The sequence below is a fragment of the Accipiter gentilis genome, chromosome 14, assembly GCF_929443795.1.
Source record: "Accipiter gentilis chromosome 14, bAccGen1.1, whole genome shotgun sequence".
NCBI classification, from domain to species: Eukaryota; Metazoa; Chordata; class Aves; order Accipitriformes; family Accipitridae; genus Astur; species Astur gentilis.
Genome location: NC_064893.1, coordinates 15910996 through 15917959, shown reverse-complemented (window position 1 = coordinate 15917959; position 6964 = coordinate 15910996).

Here is a 6964-nt window from a genome sequence, read left to right as displayed (position 1 = left end):
GGCCAAGACCACAGACCCTCTCAATCTTCTTTGTGAAAAGGGGTCACGAGGAAATGTGCTGATGGTGAAGGGGGAAGGGTGAGGAGGTAGAGGGAGGGAGGAGGCAGCTTTCAACCAATTTGAAGCTTAACTCCTGTACTCCTGGAAATGGTTATGGGCTTTGAGGGGTTTGGTTTTGGTTTCTTTTGCCTTAAGTGTATTACCTTTCAGGGTAACGCTTTCTGGGCAGCTGGAAGCCGTCCTTCTGGTACATCAAACCCAGCCCCGTGTTTGGAAGGGTTGTTCAGGGTGCTGCAACACGCGTTTTATTCCCTGTACGTCACTTGGCCCCAGCCATACACACTCTTCCGCTTTGGCACGCTCTTATCGCCCTCGCTGAAAGAGTCTGTATTTTCACTGGTTGAATGCTTCCTCAGCCTGCCACAGGCCGTAACAAATGTGTGTTTATAGACTACTTTCCTTGCTCACTGATTTCAGATTTGAGCATCGATGCCATGGACGTAGCAGGAGAGCAGCAGCTGGATGTAGAGCACAATCTGTTTAAACAACGTTTGGATAAAGCTGGCAACCGGGCGACTCCAGAGGCCGAGAGACACGGTAAGGTGCTATTCTGCCTTTCTTGGATGGATGCTCTTGTAGTCTTTCCATCACTGTGTGCCTGGTTTTGAGATTCACGGGAACAAGTGGCAGCTGAAGAGCATTTAAAGACCACAGGCTTTTGAAGAGTTTATAGCACGCAGATCTATTAAAGTGACAGATTCAGGTGAACTGCTGTTATACTTGCTACTTTTGCGAGGCAAATCTTTGCCTAGTCCCTCTGAAATTCGGACAAGGACTCACGGATGCATTTCAGGAATAAAGCTGCTGCGTGAATGCTCTTTTACAACTAGGAATCGAGCAGCTGTTCTGGCAAAACTTGGCTTTGGTTGTATCTTTAAATCACAGTGGGCTGGCAAATGGGACAACCTGGTTAGAGGAAAGAGCCTCTCTCCAGGGAAGGCTCCAGTGACTCGACCCTTAGGCCCAAGCTTGCACCTTACTACATTTACTTTGCGTGTGTTAATGCCTGCCTAGATAAATATATTTTAGTTGGTTTATCGGTTACAGGTTGTAGTAAGTGGTCCTTGGCTACCTAAACCTCGCCTTTACGTTCGTTTCGTGTTATGACTCATCGTTGCGCTTCGAGGCAAACCAGAAGCGATTCTGGCAAAGTGTTGCAATCTAACAGTAATACTGTCCCGACTTTTCCTTTCCAAAAGACGAGCTCCTTATTACTTTTTCTGGGAGATGGTGTAGTTCTACATGTCAGCATGAACTGAATTTGTTGATTTGTATCACTCAGATCGAACTTTTCTGTTCTTGAAGTTGCAAGGCTAAACTAAGCCAAGAGCTGAACGATTGGTAGGTACGGGAGTTTCTCCTGCTGTCACGGGAATGTGGTGATAGTGCTTTTACTGCTGTTTCGCTCAGCAGCCTCTCTGTGTTCAGAGGTTGTGGCGTTACAAACGTAATGCCTGGGGACAAAACCAGCTGTTCTGTATCTAATTCTCTGTTAAGGCATGTAGGCCTCCTGCCTTACTTGTATTGCCAGTCTCCCTCCGTTGGCATTACTCCGTCGGAACCGGTTGCTCTGGCTCCTTGTATAATCAAGGGAGAGGGAGAGAAACTCGTAAGAAGCGAATGGTCTCACCTAGGAAAGGCATTTCCAAAGAGATCAGATGCATCGCAGGCAACAAGCAATTTCTTCTGCTGTCTGGAAGAAGCAGGCGGCTAGTTTGGTTTCCATCAGCCATGTTGCAGGTTAGATCAGAAGCATCCAGCCATCTTCATTAAACTCTATGATTATCAGTTTCTATTAGTGATACTGACTTCAGTCAGTTACTTAAATGGCAGCTGTAGCAGTATTGACCTTAAAATTAGTAAAGCATACCCAAATTTCATGGAGTAGTATCTGGAGGCTTTTCCTAGTCATAGTTACATTAAGCTAGTTAATAGCTGAATGATTTCTGTGGTAGGTTGCATTCTGTGCTTGGATGTTGTCTTACTCCTTTCCATTGAGTGACGAGGAATGATTGAATTCTTTATTGGTGGTTCTTATCATTTCCTTTCTTTTAATGTGGACAGAGTTATCCAATTTCATGTATCATATCTGCATGCAAGTTGAGGACTGTGTTAATTGCAGGAAACCCTGCATGTAGAGTTCTATGTACTGCAGTTTCTTTGTAGTATCCAAACTGTGTGCATCACCTCTGGGTTTATCTCTCTGAGACAACTCAACAGGCAGCTGCTGATTCCATTTAAAAAGCTGTTACTGGTTGCTGTGTCTTGAAAGACTCTATGCGTCGTGCAGGTGTTCTTTGTGAAGGGGTGGGAATCATGGCTTTGACGAAGCGTAGCGATTGTTTAGCTCTATGCTTCCCGATGCTGTCTTTGAGTGTAATTACGAGATTAAAAGCCATACCACGTTTTGAACAATGAATTCTTAAGTGTGCTTTCAGCTGCTTTGAATGTTGCAAGCTTTAGAAAGTAAGTCTCACACAGTTGTTTACTAATGGGGATATTTTCCTAAAAGTTCTTATTTTCTTGAGGGTAGTTGCCATAAAGTATGTGATTAAAGAAGTAAGGCTAATGACTGATTTTCATGCATATTTCATACTTTTCCATTAAAATCTCTTTTTTTCTGTGGCTAGTACAAAATACAGACGTGTTTAATACTCGCTTCCGTCTGCCTGTTATACCTCCCAGTCTCAACAAACAGGGCCCTGGCAATGTTCTATCCCCTCAGCAGTGTCTGTCTATGTACCTTATCCCCTTCCCCAGCATTAGTGATGCAAGGAGCCACCTTTTCAAGGCTTATAGAGGGTAGTGCAGCAGCGCCTGGATAGTGAGCCTTAGAGGGCTTTTGTAACGCAAGGGACCTGGTCCTGCCCTTCAGGGTTTGTGTGTTGAAACAGACTGGTTTTAAGGGGGCCTCTTATTGTAAGAGCCAGTGGTTTTGTCCCCGTTCAGCCTTCTGCATGTAAGACCATGAAATTCCATGAGTTCGTGCCCCAGCCATACTGTGGCTGCACATGCAACACACAACGTGGCACAGACATTGTCAGAATTGTTAAGTCACGAAGAAGGTAGAAATTCCTTGGAGACTTCTAGTGAGCAGAGGTTAACGCGTGTGCCTTGTCAGCATTGTCATCTTGGAGGACTGGGTGCTGATTTTCCACTTGGGAGACTCTTCCTCTGATCTTGTTTCACAGCAATGTAGAACCGTGTTCGCTACATGTCTTGGGACAGGATTCTGCGTTGTGCACTGCCGACTGCCGTTGACTGCTATTGAAAATTTTGCTTGTGTAACAGGTCCTGTTACGATTGTCGCCATTTACTGTGCGACGTTGTCTGAAGTAGACAATGTTTTAACAAAGCCTTTGGGCAAGTAACGTCTGCTCAGCGCTCCAGGGAGGCTTACAGATAGCCAGTTCTTGCTCTGGAGGGTGCGTTTGAGATGACAAATGGCACTCTGCTTCTTGGTCTTACTTCGCACCTCAACAGGCTCTGCGCGTACCGTTTCAGGTGGGCTTTGGGTGCAGGACGCGCAGCTTCCGAGACAGAACCGTTGCGTTCGTGTGTAGAACAGTTGTTGCGCACAGAACGGAACAAGAGTACAAGAGAGTGTTTCTAGTCACGCCTCGTCGCTTTGCATCCTCTTTTGTCTTAGAGCTGGGGAAAGAAGAAGAAAAAGTGTTTGATCCAAGTTCTTTGGATGCGGATCGCTGCGAGAGCTCTTACGGGGCAGAGTCGGAGGCCGTGCGGTAACCTTTACACCTTTTTGTATCTTCTTAGCGCTTGAATTAATACAGTTGTGTTGCATGCGTGTTTTTTTCCAAAGTGTCTACGAAGGTCTGTGCAGTGAAATCCTCCTGGGCCCGTGTTCAGAGAATGATGAGAACCGCTGTGGTTTTGGTCTGCCTTTGGAAGCTGCGCTCACGATTGTTAAGACCGTGCAGAGTTAGGTTGTCTATAGTTTGTGCACGTGCCTGTTTAAGGGCAGCGCAAATTGCGCTATCTTTGCAGCAGCACGAAGGCTGTATCTCATCAAACGGAATCTTTTCTGGGGTTATTTGGTGTCCAGAGGGGAGCTGTGTAAATTATTTCACCGTTACGTGAGCCGTCTTGGAATGAAACCTGGTTATGGCTTTGCCTTCTCACTTCTGCTGCAGGCTTTGCATCCTTACGGGAGCAAAGACCAGGCATTTATCGCTCGCACAAACAACGGGTGTCACTTGGTATTTCTCATTCCTCCTACCTGCAAAGAATTCTTCTGTAAGAATGGGTCCGTGGTAGCCCCTAGGTTCTGGACCATCCCTCGCTATCATTGTCTCTGTAGTGACTTGGTCTGTCCCGTCTGTCAAGTTGCGTCCTTCCGCAGAGGTGTTTCCATCTTGAGGGAGTCATGATTCCAGGCTTCAGCTTTTTCTTTGGTCCAGAAAAAAACCACAGAAGCAAAGAAAGAAAACTCAGTCTCCATCAGTCGAGGACACCGTTTCAGTGTGGAGGAGATCCAAACCCTCTGGCGGATCGCCTGTACAGTATTCCTTCCATAGAGGGTGTTCAGTGTGAGCTCCTTCTTAACTTCTGTCTCAAAGTAGCGTCTGCCGGGGAATTAACCGTTTTCATCCCCAAACTGAATACCGGAGGCTGAGATTCTTATTTCATCCTCGGCGTCGCCGAGGACTTTCCTTTTTACGCTGGTAAACTCCTTTCGGAGTTTGGTTGTCTCGGTGCTGAAAGACGCAAGGTCTCACCCGTATCTGTGCAGACAGACAAGCTGTTTTCCAGTTGTATCAAGCTCGTTTTGGAGACCACAAACGTGACGTTTCCGTTTGTCACTGGGCTATAATCCGTCAGAGCTCAGGTCGTACCACCAGTTGCTGGGAATGCCTAACGTTTGTCAGGCGGCCCCCTGGAAGCTCTCCGTACCTTCCATAGCTTCTCCAGACCACGAAACATGCTGTTGTAGAAGCCCCGCCAGGGCTGTAGCGTGTGGCAAAGTGGATGGAAACTGCTGTGTGAAGGATTCGGAGGCCCATCTCTGAGGAGGTGTAAGTCTATGACAGTTGTTGGTTAGTCATGCAGAGGGTTGAATATACGTGAACGGTCTTCGGAAACAAACAAAAAAGGAGGTTGCTTAACCTCCTTTGAGGTATGTCGTCCAAACGTACGTTTCTCCTGCCCCCCACCCCATCCTTCCAGGTATTCGCCTTTGTTGGGATCTTGCAGCAGAAGGAACAAAACAGCCTCGTGGTACGCTGCCTTCTCTGCGCATCAGGTGTGACAAAAGAAGCACAGGACCGATTAAGAACAAAAGCTTGTTACCCAGCTTTGACTGTTAACACGTTGTGAATGTAAACCTCGAGTGCGCTTCTGGATAGCTTTGGTTGCTCCTTCTGTTCCCTTGAGAAGTGGGAAAGAGTCTAAATATAACCAGCATTGTTATCTGGCGTGCTGCTTTAGAGCTCACTTAACACATAGGGGCATGCCACTGTGTTTTTCCTTTTAGTGGTTAATTCCTGCATTTTTGTTTCTCTGTTGCGCTTTAAATGGTTGCTTGTCCATATCTTAGCTCTTTGGCTAGCTAGGGAGTCATTTTATATGGCCTAGAAAGCACACTGGCAAAGCTGTTGCTCTTCCCCTTCTTGGTACGAGTTTTAAGTGCTGCTCTGTCTGAATCTGTGTGTCTTTTCCTTGAAAGGATCGGAGTATTTCTCTCTTCTCTCCTGCTCTGCTCGGTTTAGCAGTGCACGCTGTTGAGAGTCAGTGTTGCCGTATCCTTCCCCCCCCGCCCCGCCCCCAAGCCGTTTTAACTAGAGAGCTAAGTAATTTCTGTTACTTGCTGTGCCCATAAATCTCCTTTGGGAGGAGCTGTTGATCTAGGCTGGGAGCTGAGACGATTTCCTGAAAGCTGAAAGGAGAGCCATGCCAGGTCACTCTTCTGTGGTAGAGGAGGTCACCAGATGGAAAAGGTTGAGAATCTTTGCCTTAAACGATTTTAACATATCCGTGTTGGAGATAATGTGTTGGGGGATTATTAGTTGCTCTGTGCAGATAATGTAGTTGTGGAGGACGTGGTGACGTGTTGGAGCGACTTCTGCCTGTTGAAGTCGGATGGGGTGATGATCTCGCTTAATCTCATTAGTACAGCAGGCTAGAGAATTTCTCCTGGGAATTCATGCACCAAGCCTGCTAATCTCAGAATACTCAGTAGGAGTTTTTCCGAGGGTTCGTAAGCCATTGGACTTTTCTACGATTCTATGATTACCTTTAAAATAGTTTGGGTTGGAAGAGACCTTTAAAGGTCGTGTAGTCCACCCGGCCCGCCCCCTTCCCCGCAGTGAGCGGGGGGAGGGGAACATCTTCAACTAGATCAGGTTGCTCAGAGCCCCGTCCAACGTAACCTTGAATGTTTCCGGGGACGGGGCATCTACCACCTCTCCGGGCAACCTGTTCCAGGGTTTCACCACCACCATCATCGTAAAAAGTTTCTTCCTTGTATCTGGTCTGAATCTACCCTCTTTTAGCTTAAAACCATTACACCGTGTCCTGTCACAACAGGCCCTGCTAAAACGTTTGTCCCCATCTTTCTTATAAGCCCCCTTTAAGTACTGGAAGGCCGTGACAAGGTCTCCCCAGAGCCTTCTCTTCTCGAGGCTGAACAACCCCAACTCTCTCGGCCTTTCCTCACAGCAGAGGTGTTCCATCCCTCTGATCGTTTTTGTGGCCCTCCTCTGGACCCACTCCCGCAGGTCCACGTCTGTCTTGTAGTGAGGACCCCGGAGCTGGACGCAGTGCTGCAGGTGGGCTCTCACCAGAGCGGAGTAGAGGGGCAGAATCACCTCCCTCGACCTGCTGGCCGTGCTTCGTTTGATACAGCCTGGGCGTACGGTTGGCTTTCTGGGCTGTGAGTGCACATTGC